The 16,241-nt window shown below is 39.8% G+C and overlaps 1 long non-coding RNA gene across 1 annotated transcript in view; it reads left to right on the top strand.

Moving 5' to 3' along the window:
• Positions 1 to 4,229, top strand: part of LOC115599306 — a 28,354-nt gene extending 24,125 nt beyond the window's left edge. The window contains exons 6-7 of the long non-coding RNA XR_003988301.1: positions 442 to 1,846; positions 3,855 to 4,229. This is a non-coding gene — a long non-coding RNA (uncharacterized LOC115599306). The remainder of the gene's footprint in view (positions 1 to 441; positions 1,847 to 3,854) is intronic.
• Positions 4,230 to 16,241: the final 12,012 nt, after the last annotated feature.

The raw sequence follows: 16,241 nt of genomic DNA, 5'->3' as shown, positions 1-16,241 counted from the left end.
TTAGTGTTCCAAGAAGGATATAACTGTACCTCATGTGCTGTTCCACAGCTATTTTGCAGAAAATATCCATGGGTAGTTTTTCAAAAGTGTGACATTAAAGATACAGGAAAGATATGCCAAATATTGCTTCAGGATAAACTGAAGTATTTTGCACAGTCCTTTTCTGTGTGGCACATTATGAATATCAGGGAAGATAACTGAAAAAATATTAATTAAATTTCTAAAAAAACAAAACAAAACAAAACATTCTATCCTTGCATGTTGTATACCACAGTTCCATTCACAGGATATTCAGGTCTGTACTTGTTTGTATATGAAATACTGCTGTTTGCCAATATATTCCACAGTCTTTAATCTCAGGTGACACCTTGTATTGTTAAAAATATAGTGCTTTTCCTGGCTTTCCAAAGACTCTAAATTCTCTGGATTTTTTTTTTTCAGATTTCATCATAAAGTCTACTTACATAACTATCTTTCTGATGAACGGTGTTATAAAATTCAAACTACATACTGTTTTCCCTACCGGGTTTCTTACACTGGCCAAAGACAATGTGAATATTCAAAGTATGACATCATGAAGAACTTCTGGTTAGCTTGTGGAACCTCACACCATATCTACACATTGAGTGAAATGGATTTGGATGGAATAATAACAATTTAAATTTGATGATGTGTATGTGGACTCAGGCACAATGTCATACTCAGTGATTCTGGATCTGCAGAGAGAATGAAATTTCCTGTGCTCTGCCAGAAAAGATGAGCATGTCTAAAACATGAAGGCTTCTCATAAAAGAAACACTCCTGCTGCATTTTCCAGAAGTCACAGGGTCTAGTGCAGTGCTGACCTAACTTCTCAATATGACCTTGAAGTGAGCCTTTCAAGGTTCTTTTCAGGCTACAGCAGCAGCTGAGAAAAGAACTAGCTGATATCCACTGCTGCCAGGGCTCAGCAGGGGATGGCTGGAGAAACTAATTCCTTTGTATGTCCTCTCTCTGATATTTATGTACTCTTTGCTGTCATTCCCAGGGTGACATATAACTGAACCCCCCAAGTCTCAAGAGCTCAAGACCTGATTAAACTCTAGCTCCCTCTTACTCTACAAGTCCTTCTTTATGTAATGAGATTTCAATAATGATGGTTTCAATGTCATAACAAAGAAACACCTTCATTAAATCGATAGAATGCAATGCTAAATTCACTGGTCAAATTTTATCTTATTCAATATTGTGTTGCTGAATTAGATGCCAAATTCAGAAGCTCAGCCATCATTAGTTCCATGGGACGCTGAAAACACATGGGCAGGCTACACAAATATCCATTTACTTGAAGTATACCAGAGGAAAATCTCATTGATGGAAGTGTTTTTTACTACCCTGTAATTATATCCCAATTACCAGAAAAAAACTTTCAATATAAAAAGATATTTGTATGTCTTGGTTGTTTAGGAGGACTTTCATTAGTCCTTGCAAATATGGTCATTTTTGTCTCACATTTAACAGCCAACAACCCCATCTCATTGACATCTCAATTCTGTTCTAGAGGAATAACCTTGCTGACATTAAAATTGATATACTGGGAAAATAAAAAGGATATAGATACAATAGCTCAAAACTTTCTTAGGTAATTTTGTCCACAAGGTGAAGAAGGGAAGAGCAGCTGACATCATCTACCTGGACTTGTGCAAAGCATCCTGTACAGCACGCTGGTCTCCAAATTTCAAGAATATGGATTTGATGGATGATCTACTCAGTGGAAAAGGAATTGGCTGGATGGTTGCACTCAAAGAGCTGCAGTCTCTGGCTTGATATCCAAATGGAGACCAGTAAGGAGTGGCTTTCCTTAAAGGTTGGTACTAGAACTGGTGCTGTTTAACATCTTTGTTAGAGACATGGACAGTGGCATTGAGTGCACCCTCAGCAAGTTTGCTGATGACCCCAAGTTGTGTGGTGTGGTTGACATATGGGAGGGAGGGGAGTCCATACAGAGGGACCTTGACGGGCTTGAGAGGTGGGCCCATGCCAGCCTCATGAAGTTCAACAATGCCAAGTGCAAAGTCCTGCATCTGAGTTAACACAATGCCAAGCACTAATACACACTGGGCAGACAATGGGTTGAGAACAGCTCTGAGGAAAAGGACTTAGCTGTATTCATTGATGAGAAGCTCACCAAGAGCCACCGATGCGCACTTGGAACCCAGAAAGCCAACTGTGTCCTAGGCTGCATCAAAAGAAGCATGGCCAGCAAGTCAAGGGAGGTGATTCTTCCTACTCTACTCTGGTGTTGTGAAAGTAGGGTGTCCAGTTCTGTGGTCCTCAACACAGGAAGGACATGGAGCTGTTAGAGCAAGTCCAGAGGAGGGTAATGAAAATGGTCAGAAGACTGGAGCATCTCTTCTCTGAGGACAGGCTAAGAAAGTTGGTGTTGTTCAGACTGGAGAAAAGAAGGCTCTGAGGAGACAGCTAGTACCTTCCAGTACCTGAAGGGGTTACAACAAATATGGGGAGGGACTTTTTACAAAGTGTGTAGTGATAGGACAAAGGGTAATGGTTTTAAGCTGGAAAAGGGTAAATTTAAGTTAGACATTAGGAAGAAATTCTTCAGTTTTAGAGTGGTGAGAAGCTTGAACAGGTTGTCCATGGAGGCTGCAGATGCCTTATTGCTTGAAGTGATCAAGGCCAGACTGGATGGGCTTGAAGAAACTGTCTAGTGGGAGGTGTTTCTGCCCATGCAGTGCGGTTGGAACTAGATGATTGTTAAGGTCTCTTCCAATCCAGATCATTCTACTTTATAATTCTATGAATCTTTGCCAGAATACAAATTAGCTATTTCAATGATATAAAATATTTCACTGATAACATTTTTTCGTTGCTCTCTGCTATTGTTACCAAGGAAAACAGAATAACCATCAGATTCAAGTTTTCATTGCAAAGTGGGCAAGGAAGAGTAATTTGTTCTATGTTATAGAGGTCAAAGATGGCGAAGAGTATCAGGTGAACCTCATGGAAAAATACTGGTTATTCAGGGCTTCTGTGTCATTGAAATTTTCAGTTACAGATAACACTTCTTTAATTTCCTGCAGTTGAAAAATCATGATGAAGTCAAAGAAAGTATGTAGGCAGCTTATTCTTGAGTGTTCTTCTGTAAGAATCAAAAATTACAAAAATTCATGTTTAATCCCTTGGCCACTCACATGAACATATCCTGAAGGGATCTGAGCTACTCATCCATTATGGCAGTTTTATTTTCTTTCACAGAGATGATCTCTCTCCCATAGCTTATTAATTTAAATTTCATAACATTTTAGCCTGTAAGCTTCTTGTAAGATTTCTATAGTCTAAAGTCCTCAATTCTATTTCTTGTCTGCTCTGAATTCACATATACTGGTGTATTACAACAGACAAAACTCTGTCTCATGTTATGTCTTTGCTAATAGGCTGCACTGTGCTTAAGAACATTTATAGATACAGAATGCCAATCAATTGTACCAATAAAGTATTAGTGGATTCCCTGTCAATCTTTCGACCTATGTCAGCTACCAATCTCCTAAGGCTTAATTGGACAGATGGAACTATTCCCAGTACAGTTTGCATTCAGTCTCACCATTCTTGATACAGAAATAGTTGACTCCTATAAGCATAAGCAGTCTTTTGCTAGTTGGTCTATGGTTCATGGATGTCTTTAACTTCTTAGAGGAGTTGTGGTGCTCCTGCAGAAAGGTTTGGAGCAGCCTCAAAGTACCAGTCCTTGGCAAAGGAAAGACCTGATAGAAGAAGCAACAGTACCTTGGTGGTAAAAGGGAAAGGAAATGGATCTTGCCTCTGTTAACTTTCTTCCAATGTTTCCATCTCTGCAGGGCTGGTCTCCACTGCAGTGGCATGAAAGGCACAGTAGAGTCAAAAGGGAAGAGGTAGAATGAGAACAGACCCTGGATACAGGCTGTCCTGCCCAGCACTGCAGCATGGGCAAGGTTCTGCAGTGCTGACATTCCTGTGGACAAGGGAGGATTTGGGTGTTCTGAAAATAGATCCTGCTTGAGATGGAGACCAGGCAGCTGCCTCACTCTCTGCCACCCTTTAAGACTTGCTTCTCCCCTCAGTTCTGTGACTGTCTGTGAGACCAGCAGCAAGAAGGCACATCTTAGCAAGGAAGTACAGGTCAAGTGAGGAAAAGGAGGCATCTCCAGAATACTAGTCTGTACCCCACTAGGTCACCCCAACCTGCAACCTCCCACCCCTCCTTTTTTTTTTTTTTTAGTTGCCATTCATCTCATGTACTAGAAATCTTAGTGTGTGATGAGGAGATAAGCCTTGTGAAATACCTTGATAAAGAGCTTTAGATTCTGTGTAAAGGTATAAGGATTTTCATAGTATATCTTGTAGGTGTCTCATTTGGAAGCTGAGAATGTATGGGCATGACAAATGGGCTGCTGTGGCATTTAAAAATTGTCCAAACTGTTCAACGGGTAGCGATCAGCAGCTAATTAGTAGATGGCTGACAGCTGTTGAGAACAGTGCCTCTGTAGTTCACAATGAGGTGCTTATCTTACAAAATCTTTATCGATACCCTGAGTTATGACACAGAATGCACCTCTGGAAAATTTGCAGATAACACTGATCTAGTGGGAGCCTCTGAGCAACATAAATGGCAGAGATTCAGCCCAGTGGAACCTTGATAAACATGAGAATGAGGGAAACAGAAACCTACTGAATCTCAGTAAGAAGAGTAAGGTGCTCCTGTGAGACTACACTGGGTGTACTGTGTCCAGTAGCAAGAAGCAGAAAAGTTGTCTTTCTGTCTTGCATTCTTCTGTGGTTCCATTTCTAAAAGGCTGGACCCCAGAAGCTTTCTGCAGAGCAAATACATAATGCACATTTTTCTTATGGATCTACATGTACATTCTTTGAAGATTATATAGTGTACAGACTAAAATCTTGGGGGTCTCCTTTACTCCTGTGCCACAGTAACACACATTAATGAAATGGTAAACTTTTTTGGCAACTGCAATTTCCAATGAATGGTTTTTGCCTGGTAAAAACTTTGTAGTTAATTGAGTTTTTCTCTTTCCTAGGGCAAATTTTTGTATATTCAAGATGTATTCAAACTGCCCTCCAGCCCTTGGAAACACATAAAAGTCTAATTATGTCCATCCAGGGACATCCTTTCCTATTTGTTTTTTGTTGCCTTTACATCCAGATTTCTTCTGCTCACAGCTGTGTTAGCAACCCTGTACCGCGGTGAACACAGAGTCATGGTGCAAAACATGCCAGAGATCTTCCTAACTATGGAATGCTAACTGGAACCAGATAATGAGAAAACAGATCCCAGTGATGGGACAACTGACCCTCGCCAACTGGCTGCTGCTAATTGGCTGCCAGACACCACAACACCACCCCCTGATGGGACCTACGGACACCGACTGGTGCGTGCTCAGCTCCCCCGCACGGCCTCTGCTGCCGCGGACCCAGCGTGGCACCGGCAGCACCTCTTCCTCCTCTCCCTAATGCAGTGCCCACTGCAGGCAGAGCAGGACAGGCTCACTGCCTGCCCCTCTCTGCCTCGCAGGACAGAGAGCTCACTGCAAGGCGCTCAGGGCTCTGTGGCACTGTGAGGAACACCCAACAATATCCAAGGGCTTTGTGGAGCTCACCATGTGCAGTGGGGGGGAACCAGTGGTATGATGAGGCTATGCAGCAGAAAGTGGCCACACAGGGAGACACAGGTGCCCCAGGACAGAAAACAAAGTCTTTTTTGGAAATCGATTAGCATTTGTCTCTTGCTTCATGAGCAAGCTACAAGACACATGATGTCACTTTTTAAATGGGAAAGAGTTCTTGCAATAACACTGCTGGGACATGGGGAATGCCTATCAGCCCTGGGGGAGATACTTCTAAAACTCATTGAATCCTTTGCATCCAAAGACAGTCACAGATATATCAAAATAGCTGTTATTGCTGAGTAATATGTACCATAACATGAAATTTTGAATTGAGATTGTTGCTGTCTTGACAGCTGGGATGGGAACTTTATATTTGAACCATATGGGCTGTGTGACACTGCAGCAATTACAATAGTCCCCTACCAGAGAGGTAATGTGAGAGCACAACAGCAAAGAATAACTGAAAATAAGAGGTCAGAGCATCAGCACCAATCATGTGTGCTGTGGGTTTCCCAAACAGGCACAGTGATGCTGAGTGCACCTGCTGCAGTATTTTGGAAACTGCTAGGGCAGCAGTGATGGCTCTGTATAAAGTTTTGGTGACACCTACTCTGAAATACTCTGTACCGTCCCAGAGACACGGATTCAGGAAATACTGACTCAGGCCATATAGGGTGCAAAGATAATTTTTGAGACCACAAGAAAACACAGAAACTTTCTTGAAGGAGGGCCCTGGAAGAGTTAGCAAGACTCTTAGCAAAACTTAGTAACGGCTGTTACAAGACAAAGACTGAGTGGGAACAGGCACTGTGAATAAAACTGCATAACTCTCATGACAGCTCTTTTCTGAGACAGCAAAGTTTGGGTCCAATCCTGGAGATCACTTTTAATTTTCTATCTGATGTCCCACTGAGGGAAAATGAAACTGTGAGTAGGCTCCCACAATTGCAAATGATGATGCCAGTGCCCACGCAAACCAGAGTTGTATGACAGGGAGAGGAAGGTATGTATTTGCAGGGCACAGGGATCTGTGATGTGGATATCTGCACTATTTTGATGCTGAGCAATTCTGTCAGTGATATATCCCTAGGAGTCCCATATCAGATAGTTATTTTTATGAATGTTAATATTCATATATTCTTGTTCTTCACTGAAATCTTAAAATTTGAGGGGGGTGTTAGCACTCTCTAGATAGTGAGTGTAGCATTTGATTGTCAGCTGCACAGAAGATACAGTCCTTGCCTATAATAAGAATACGCGTGGATGTGTCCTGCCCTCCTTCCATTGTAGTGTCACCAAGCAGTTTCCAGACCACATTGGAAAAGAAGACAGTAAATAAGAGTGTGATTTGGGAGCCATCCCTACAGCATCATCAAGGAAAGAAGAGCAAGCCCGTTGCAGAGATGTGCTGGGCTCATACACTCTGGCGAGAGGAATGGGAAAGCCATGAACCTCACTGCCACAGCTGGCCACAGTCATCATGGCTCAGTCAGCACTGAGGCAGAAGAGCATTGACATGGATCCCCTAAGGGACAGGGGTGGGAGGAAGGGAAAACTGAGCCAGAGAGGAGCCTTAGAGATGACTTGATGATCTGGTCCTATGCATCTGTTGTAACACACCTCCTCCAGCGTATGAAAGCATCACTGACCCTGTGTCAATATGACAGTCCCACCCAGAGAAAAATTCTGGTGCCCTGCCATGACAGGGAAACCTTGTTGTGTCTCCCCTAGTTCTGTAGGGAAACAAGGCTGTTGATGGTGCCTTGCTCTTAGCTCACAGGAAGGTACTAGGCTTCCATCAGTTCACTCTTGCTAGAGGAGAAGTTCCTTCATGTTTTCAGTTGAGATGTCAGTACTGACAGAGGTGGTTCTGTGAAATGGGGTTTGTTGACATGCCTAGGAAACAATCCACACGTGCAATAGCTACTTGGATTGTTTGGGAAGAGCTTGAATGGCATGGCATCTACTAAACCGTGGATTATCTGCATAACAAGGAAGTTTGGCTTCTCTTTATGCAGAGGGTTCAGGGCTCATCTGATGCAGGCCAACAAAGTGCTAGGAATGTGCAGGCAGAATGTGATTCCACTTTTAGTGTCACAATCAGGAAGTACAATGTAGCATGAATGAACTCGTTCTGTAGCATGGTATTGTATAACCTCCAGTGAGAAGCTCATCTAGGAGTGCAGGTGTGTGACAGAGGGTACAGGGAGCAAGAATTTTCTGCTAAAAACATCAGCAAAGAGAAGCAAAGTAAAAAAAAAGAAAAAATTAATTATGTACCACACTAGTTCTGGAAAAAGGCCATTGCATGAATAATTTTCAAAGAACAGATGAAAAGCCACCAACCATCAGGCCAATATTCCCACCTTTTGCTACAGACTCAGTATTTAGGAGGCAAATGGTTCTTCCCCTAGCAATTCTCTCCCTAAGGGTGGCAAACATTTGGCATGTCATCAAAGCTTTTGTTAAATTATTTTTGTGATTTTCAGATTGCTATTACTGAGAGGGCATTTTGGCATATTAGTTTGTCTACAGAATAATGATACAATTTGTTCTCTATAAATCTGGACAGACAGAGAAAGTTGAAAAATATCCCTGTCAGTCATTGACTATCCATGACACTATCAAAACTTCTGGAGCAGAAGAACATTGTATTCCTGACAGTCCAGATGGTGTGAAAAAGATGGTTTAGCTTTTTAACTAAAAGAGTACTGTCTTGTGAAAATCCAAAAGATATGAGCACAGAACTAGACACCTTCTGAGTCTATCTGTACCAAGAAAAATGTCTTACAATGAGTAATCTCATCAGGTACCAAATTACTGCCAGTTAAAATGAAGTACACTACAGGGGTAGAGAAAAATTTATTGCATGGTACTTACCACTGCAGTGACCAGAATTTATAACATCTTTTCAGTTCCCACTTTTGACAAAATTTATTTGTTTACCTTCGCAGTTCTCAAAAGAGGGAAATAGCATATAGGTGTCTGAGGATCAGAAATGTACCTCTAGTTCTCAAATTATGAATTAGCATAGCTCTCTTCACATTCATTTTATTCCTAATGTTTTTCTTTAGCCTAAAGAGACATTTTCCTCAATTATTTTTCTTCAGTAGCTATACAAATAAATCCATCTTGTATGGGCTTCATTTCACTAAAATAAATGAGCCAATCTTTTCAAGTCACTTGACAAAACCAGTTCATCCATTCTCATGGATGAGAATGGATTTTCATACCATTTTAATGTCGGAGCTACACTTGTTCCAGATAGGTGAATATTTCTCAACTGTTTATTAATATTTGTTTTATTTTGATGACTCTTTATGCACTCTTATGGTTTGATTTTTTTTTATTTTTTTATTTTTGCTATAGTTGACTTCCAGCTTGATATATTCACATGTCTACATAAATAGTCTCTCAGGCTGGAAAGGATCACAGCCACACCTCCTACTTTACAGCTGAAGTCCTACTGTCTTCAGCACAGGCAGCAAAACTGACATTCTGATTGAAGCTGCTGTGTTCCAGCTGAAGCCACATGCAGCAAGAGGGCAGAAGTCATACAACAGAAAAGAAGCCAGAGGAACTCAAAATAGAGTAGAGGGACCTAGGTTTTAGTTCCTGTATTTTTCATATTTACATACATTTCATGTCTACAGGTATGAAAATCATGAAACAAATAAGCAACACGAGTTCGACAACTGAAAGGAATTTTGAAGGTCATCTCAGCTATGTATCCTTAATTATTTTTTTTCTCAACACAGTTTCAGACGTTAAAGTTCTGAATTGCAATTTCTTTTCATCTGTTTTCTACAGATCTCCTTGCATCTGTTTTCCACATATATCTTTACGACTCTTTGGAGAGATAGAAAGTCTAGGGTTGTGGGGTTTTTTAAATTCTGCCTTTTGTTTTTTTACAAGCCAAAGCAGCTCCATCAAGCATCCCATGCCTCTTTTTCAGAAAACCTTGTAACAGGATTATGGCATCAGTGACAATATTTTCCTGCATCTGCTAAAGCCATGGTTCCTGTCACCAGGATCAAGGCATATCACCCTAAGGTCCCAGGCATGCTGGGAAGGATTCTTTGAATACTTATTAGCACAGATCTAAGTCCAGATTAGTTGTTATGTCCAGCTCAAGTATCATACTACTGTTGGCAAGAACGCAAAAGAGTGCCCTTCGTAACATGATCTAATATTTATATATTAATATATTAAATATATTTTATGTATTATATGTATATATACATATATGTATTTATAATATATATGGAAATATTCTCATATTTTGCCATTTTACTACATCATTGTTCAGTCTGCAGAATGTCTTGTCCTTGTGTTTTCATCAGCTCTTTGTTCATAAGATCGATTGGAAGATTTATTCCTGAGCCTTTCTGCATTTGTGAAACTGAAGGATCCACTTAGTTCTGGGCTCCAGGTCTAATAATAATGCTATTCTCTAGTCATTCATAAGCATGGTGAAAATGATTGTCAATTTGCCTGTTGAATCATAGCCTACACTGATATGTCAAAAATAAACCATGCCTAAATATTCTGTGGCATTTTGAAAAGTTGTCAGGATAAAAGAAATATAGTGACTTTAGTAAAATTTCTGACGAGGCTTGGTATTTCCTTAAAACACACAGTCATACTGGAGTCATAAAGACTGGGATGAAAAGAATAAAAAACCTCTCTCCTTAAAAAGTAATCATCAAATTGTCAGTGTCAAAAATTGAAGAACATATAATAATGTACAAAATGTATTTTGCAGCGATGAGTTGAGATGAGCATTGCTGTTAATATCTGCATGAGAAATTACAAAGTTTTCCCAGAAATTCACTTCCAATCCTTCTTCTGAAATTATACATTTGCCTTTACTGATTGCAAACCTCCACTCACCACTGCTGAAATATATATTCATACTACTACCCTCTTTATTTTGAAAGAGCACATCAACAGGTACAAATGGTGAATATTTCCCACTGTGAAAAAAACTGCCATGATCAAGCTTTAAATGACATCTCAGACGTCACAGAGGATTTATTCCTGGGCATCAGATTACTAGGATTAAAGCAGTTTCAGTAGTTAGTTTTATAGAACTCAAGTCTCCCAAGAAAAAGTACTTTTTATGGAACTGAGATTCAGTTCCCCTAGCTCTGGTGATAGGAAAGGGAATGAAGCTCAGATATGCTAAGAAATACACAGCACTCACATCAAGATTTTGATGGACTTGAAAGCCTGTGCAATACAAAAAAGGTATCAGCTACATCTATTTTAAACTTTCTCTGAGACATGTTCATTTATGTGTTACAGATCCATGTTTTTCCCAAGATCAGTTACCCTTGCATCAGCACTTACCAGCTGACAGTCAGCCTGACTCCATAAATAGTGCATCAGTGCAAAATGAGTCATGTCCTCCATGTACGGCTACAAATTACGAAGTAAGGAGAAATTAGCTTTCCATTCCACATTTATTAACATTCCATTTGATCCCAACAATCCTCTGCACCTTATATGATATCAGATGGAGTTGTGTATAATGCACTGTGTGGGAATTTCGTGTTTCCTGGATATACTATTTGTAACAGAAAAAAAACTGATTTTTTTTAAATGCTGTTTTTCTATACAAAATTTTCCACAATATCAATAGTTTGTGTAGAACAATGTGACAATAACTTATTAGATGATAAATATTTGATTTTAAAAGCTTTGTGATAGCTTTAAAATATGTATTATCTATGCCATATTCTCTGTGACAGCATCCCAAGTAAGCAGAATTGATTATGGCTAATTATAATTCCAAACCCATTATTAAAATCTTTGTCTTTCAGTTAATATTGACCTAAACCTTTCCTGCACTTCATATAGAAACATTTGTATGGACTCAAAAGAATAAAATGTAAACTAAAGGCTTCACATCTGAGAAAGGGAAAATGGTCTACTTTGAACTAGATAACATCAGCTGACCCCTCCCAACTCATTGCTGCCAACTGGCCACTGGCCACTTGTGTTTCACCAACTCACAGCCAGGACAACTGGCTGCAGAACAGCAGGTGATGCTTGTTCAGTACCATGAACAGAATCTCAGGGAGCTGGTGGCTCTGCTCATGGTGAGCTGATTTTTGCAAGGAAACTGTACATATATATAGGGGAGTTTAAGCGTATGAGTCACACCATTTGTAAAATGAAAATTAAGTATGAGATAAAGGCAATTCAATCAAACACAAGAAACTAAAAATTAATGATGGGATAAAGGTAACTCAATCACATGTATTATGAACAGCTTGTTTCAGGTTGCAGTCCTGAATATCAGATTTAGGAACTGTACTTTGGTGCTTATTTTAAGTGAATTTATTTAACATTATTTTAGAAAATATTTTTGGGTGCTTTATATTTGCATATGTTTAACACAACTTTTTTAAAAAAAGGATGCTTGTAGCAAGACGAACCTCTTTTAGGGCATGGTGCTTCAAGGTCCAACCAGCTGTTCCAGCAGACTCACAAATAGTGCTCCAAGCTTATAGCCCTCAGGGTTGACTAGCCTGGATCAGTGCTGTTGCTCTGAAAGTGACTAACCTCTCTGCTGGCTTGCTCAGGAATGAGCTGAGCCTGTGCCTCAGGCCTCACCTTTTATTGGCCCCCTAATCCTGCTCATGCGCAGTTAGGGCCCACCTTAATCAGGCACAGGTGGGCTTAACACAAGCTCATGCCCACTACTTGGTAATTAGTGGCACCTGGTTGCCTCATTTCACTACAGATGCTTTACAAGTGCATTTGTATAAAATATTTTTTTAAATTGGTGCTTTGATGTTCTTTTAATTGTATTTGTTTAACATTACTTCTAGCAAATACCTCAAATTTGATTGAATTGTCTATTTCATCATTAATTTTTCATGTTACAAATGGTATGACTCATATACTTGGAGTCCCTTATATACAAAGTTTCCTTGAAAAAATAATCTCACCATGAGCAGAGCTGCTGGCTCCCTGAGTTTCTATTCTCAATGCTGAACAAGCACCACCTGCTTGTTGTTAGCCAGTTGTTCTTGGTAGTGAGCTGGTGGTGCAGAAGTGTCCAACATTCAGTTGGTTATGATGAGCTGAGAAGGACAGCTGACAGCACACAGTTGGAGGTGGCCCATTGTGTCTTTCTAGTGCCCAATAGCCCTTTATAAAGTTGAACTTGTCATCCATAACCTTAGGTGAAAAAAAGCTATAAAACAATAGAATCATATAGTTATGAGATCATAAGGGGTCTGAGGGTATTATCCAGTCTAACTGTCCTGCTGAAAGCAGATGCTCAGCTGTGTTTTTAATATACCCAAGGATAGACACTACTCATTCACTCTGAGTAATCTGTTCCAGTGTTTGAATACTCCATCACTCTCATTTGTTTCTGTTTATGAGGAATTTCCTACCTTTCAATTTGAGCCAATTGCCTCTTGTTCTGTCACTGAATAGTACTGAGAAGAGCCTTGTCTGATTTTTTTACTCCCTTTTGTTGCTACATTGGTGACTACCTACCCTTGCACAGTTAATTCTTTTCCTGCATGGAGACTGATAAAAATGTTTAAAACTGGATTTTGATCTGAAGGGTTTAAATCTTGGCTCAGTCTGACATCTTGGAAGGGTGTTCTGGTTTGCTGGGAGGACCAACTTACTTGACATCGGCTGTTATCCTTGTAGAACATTGTCTTCAAGAGAGGATGCTCAGTATCCATCTCCCAGGATCACACAAGTTGGATCTGATATATTTTATCTGCAGTTACAGCTGCTGGCAGTGGTGACTGCCAAGGTATTCAAGAACAGTGTTGTAGTTCAGGATAGGTGAGTTCTGCCCTGGAAGGATCCAACAGGCCATCATATGAATCACAGGCTTTCAGTCTCTGCTTCATTATATACTTAGCCTGATTTTCAAATTTCCATGGAGTCAGATAATTTCAATGTTGTAACAAGAAATTTTTATCATAATTTCTTTATTTGTTTAAGGAGAAAATAATACTGTAAAAAAATAGGTTAGTATAATTTTATAATGATTAATGTACCAAATGAGTAACAATAAACAGAGTGATTTCCAGAAACAGCAGTTCTTACCCCTGTGCAAGGTCCAACATTGTTGTATACTCTCAGAATAAATCTTTGTCTATGATATGAAAGTTGAGATTTCTGTAACTCTCAGCAACAATTCAAAGGAAACCAGCAAGTCCCTGCCACATTTTCTTGTACACAAATCTTCATCTATGAGATTCTCTTCCACAGTTGACCATTCCAGCCATTTCCCTTGCTATTTTCCACACTCCGTGCTCATGTGATGTTATATTAAACTATGTAGCAATGTGGTCTTAAACATTTTCTCAATTCTTTTTAAAATCACAAGATATTACAAGAGTCGAAATTCTCTATCTAGATCAAAGAGTTAAAAAATGCCAGGACATAATAATAATCATAGAATCATAGAATTGGCTGGGTTGGAAGGGACCTTAGAGATCATCGAGTCCAACCCTTGAACCACCGTTGCGGTTGCTAGACTATGGCACTGAGTGCCACATCCAGTCTCTTTTTAAATATCTCCAGGGACAGAGAATCTACTACTTCCCTGGGCAGCCCATTCCAATGCCAATAAGAAGAAAAATCATAAAAAGACACTGTAGAAATAGAGTCAATCATTCTATACACTTAAAGCTTGTGTAAAAGAGTCCACTGGAGGACTTCCCACAAACACTGTTTTTTAAAAACACAGCTCATGCTCCATAGCAAAAGTTCATGCTGGATCAGCAGTAGCCCATTTAACATGACATGTCAGTAAATCACAGCAGAAATCCAACACCGTATTTGCAGTAAAAGAGGAACAGGTGCATCCCACTGATGTCTCCGGACTTTGGCAAATCTTCAGGAGTGTTTAATTTCATTTCACAACAAGCAGAAAAAAAGTCAAGCAATTTTCAGATTGGCCAATGGCCTAGTTCTCCTTTTAGCAGGTTTCTTTTATCAAATTTTACCTCTGTAGTTACACAATTAAGGATACAGATAATTTCAGAGTGGCTTATGAACATTACCAACTGAGAAAAAGTATCTGACAAAGTACAGCCTTTCTCACCTGACATTTCATGCAAAGAAAATCAGAGGAACAAAAAACCAAAAATAACTGAAGATAATCAAAAAGAGTGTGAATTTAGAATTGAGCAGAGAAACAAAGCATGTGGTCCTGTAAAAGTTCTGTGAAAAAGCAGGAAGGGATCTGGGTGTGGAAAAAAGCCAAATGACCGGCTGCTGTTTTCTAATAGTTAATTCAAGAACTAGTTCTGATTTTAGCTGACACTTCTAGGATGGACCTGACTGCTTTCTGTCTAACTGGTTTGGATGACACAGAAGCTCAACCATTTGCAGGAGCTCAGTCTTTACACCTACCTTAATCTCTTTCTATTGGTGGGAAGGTAATTGGCCTTTGCATTTCCCTGCTGATTTGGCTCCATAGGCAGAAGCTCTCAAGCCCTATGAGGAGAGGCTGAGAGAATTTGGAATGTTTAGTTTGGAGAAGGCTGAGAGGAGACCTTATTGCTCTCTACAGCTACCTGAAAGGAGGTTGTAGGGAGGTGGGTATTGGTCTCTTCTCTCAAGTGACTAATGATAGGACTAGAAGAAATAGCTTGAAGTTGCACCAGGGGAGGTTTAGGCTTGCTATTAGTAAGAATTTCTTTACTGACAGAGTAGTCAGGTGTTGGAACAGGCTGCCCAGGGAGGTGGTGGAGTCGCCGTCCCTGGAAGTATTTAGAAGCTGTGTAGATGAGGCACTTCAGGACATGCTCACACAGATATTGATATGTATTTTTATTTATTTTATTTGTGGCAGATACTCATAGTTGAATGCAGTGATCTTAGAGGTCTTTTCCAACTGTGACAATTCTGTGATTCCCCCAGCCAGGCAGCCAGGTCGACTAGTGACTCACAAGAGGGAAGATAAAGTATTACTTGAGCATGCATTTGATAAGAAGATAAATTATTGGAGAGTCAATAGCAATACTCTACATAGAATAACTACACATCATCCTTTCTGGTGCCTTTAAACCCCCCCAGATAGATATTTTACTACCTGTTTGGTAATTATATTCTTGGATACAGTTTCTTCAGATTTGTGTTCCTTAGAATCATCCTTGAAGCATTTTTAAGACACTGGTGTCTCTTTTTCCATACTATGTGTACTAAGAAGGAATGAAATGTGAAGTTACACAACAGACTAAGTAGTTTTGAAGTTGTTAGCTCTCCTGGGAAACCACCCTCCAAGGTTAATGCACTCTGATCTTTTCAAGTTATCAGATTACAAAGCCTCCTTTTTGGATGCATCTGGAAAGTGTTTGGGATTGGATTACCTTTGAATTTCCAGTATCTATAATTCAGATTTCTAATTCAGAATGCTGTCATTAGCATAGCCCCTTTGCACAGTCAAAGGAGAGAAAACCTGGGACAGGTATCTAATACCAGGTGAACTGCCATTCCTTATATCCCATTCTCTTAAAAAACTGACAACTGGCAGTTACAGTCATCACAGCCCCAGTCGATCAGGCTATGGAAATAATTTTTTACAGTCAAACA

This window comes from Calypte anna, chromosome 18 (assembly GCF_003957555.1).
Source record: "Calypte anna isolate BGI_N300 chromosome 18, bCalAnn1_v1.p, whole genome shotgun sequence".
NCBI classification, from domain to species: Eukaryota; Metazoa; Chordata; class Aves; order Apodiformes; family Trochilidae; genus Calypte; species Calypte anna.
The sequence above is the reverse complement of the archived record's forward strand: the minus strand, read 5'-3'. Positions and strand labels throughout refer to the sequence as shown.